This window comes from Aplysia californica, unplaced genomic scaffold (genome assembly GCF_000002075.1).
Source record: "Aplysia californica isolate F4 #8 unplaced genomic scaffold, AplCal3.0 scaffold00261, whole genome shotgun sequence".
In the NCBI taxonomy this organism is placed as follows: Eukaryota; Metazoa; Mollusca; class Gastropoda; order Aplysiida; family Aplysiidae; genus Aplysia; species Aplysia californica.
The window spans coordinates 884,945-886,262 of NW_004797531.1; the positions used below are offsets into that span (position 1 = coordinate 884,945).

The window sequence follows — 1,318 nt, forward strand, 5'->3', positions numbered from 1 at the left end:
GCGGTGAAGATCATGTTCTTCGCTCACTGTCTGAGTTTGTCCACGATCTTTGCGCGGGATAGTGCGTCTGTCGAGGACGGGAGGTGTCATCTGACGTTTTGCTGTGACAGATCTTGGTATTTGGACTGTCAGAGACTTAATTTCCCAAAGGGGAGATATCAACATGTTATTATGCACAGTAGAATTGTAAATGGGCTGATTTATCAATGTCATGCTCATACTGTGCAGGAACAACATAGGGGGAACTGCTGCTTTTTCTTTCCTCATCCTTACTGTCGTCATTTTCCTCTATTTCTTTTATATATGTTTTTGTCACTCTCTTGTGAACTGCTATTTCCGGGATGCCTTGATAGTCGAAGCAGATTTTGTGCTGTTGAAGCTAGAGAGGTGAGCAGAGTAAACTCGATTCCTTGTAAGGACTTCTCTGTTGACATCCACCGCTTGGCGCTCATATGACCTTTTGCTGTTGCGAGCGCCGTAAAACCTTATTAAAACAAACCGGCTAAACAAGCTCCCTAGCTGCCACCTTGATTGTCAGTACTTCATTGGAACAAACACGAAGTCAGTGTCTCTAGCACTTATTATGAATGTCGGAGAACTATTATTCGTTTTTAGTTTAGTTGTAGTAGAGGTTTTACGGCGCTCACAACTGCATAAGGTCATATGAGCGTCAGAAGGTTAGAGGTGTTACAAGAGAGTAACAAACATAAAAAGAAGAAGGGGAGATAAGGATGATAGATGTTTGATAGGAAAAAATTAAGGAGCAAACCACACCAGAGCACCCGCCAACCGCCCACATTATTCGTTTTGCTTTTGTTTTGTTTTGTTTTGATGTCTATCAGAAACATTGGAGCGGGGATTGCGTTTAGTACATGTGTGCATTATATCTAAGCTCTTTAAAGGGGTAAAATATAAGAGGTGAAAAATGGGGAGAAAGCTTGGGGGGGGGGGCGTCATACACAAAACGAGAAGGTTCCAAAATGTATCTCAAACGTCTGTTTTCTTCATTGGTCGCTTGTAAGCACAAAGGGGACTATCCCGAAAAATTCTGTTTTGAGGAGAAAATCGAAGGTAAAGCTTTTGTCCCCTTGCTCAGTTTCTTTAAAAGACAAGGAGAGTTTTCTCTATAACCAAACAAATATACACACCAGGGAAACCAAACTTCTCCTATAGGTAGGGCAATGCTGACTTTTGGTGTATGTCAAGATTTCTGGAGACCCCCGAGATCTGGGTTAGCCCGCTTGTCCTTTAAAGCGACACATTTTTAGAAGGAACGTTCTCAGGGGTTGGGAGTGTGTGTGGGGGGGGGGGGGTTTCG

General features: G+C 43.0%; 1 protein-coding gene across 1 annotated transcript in view; it reads right to left on the reverse strand.

Moving 5' to 3' along the window:
- Positions 1-1,318, reverse strand: part of LOC101857883 (chaoptin) — a 7,386-nt gene that overhangs the window by 4,797 nt on the left and 1,271 nt on the right. The gene's annotated exons all lie outside the window — the stretch shown is intronic.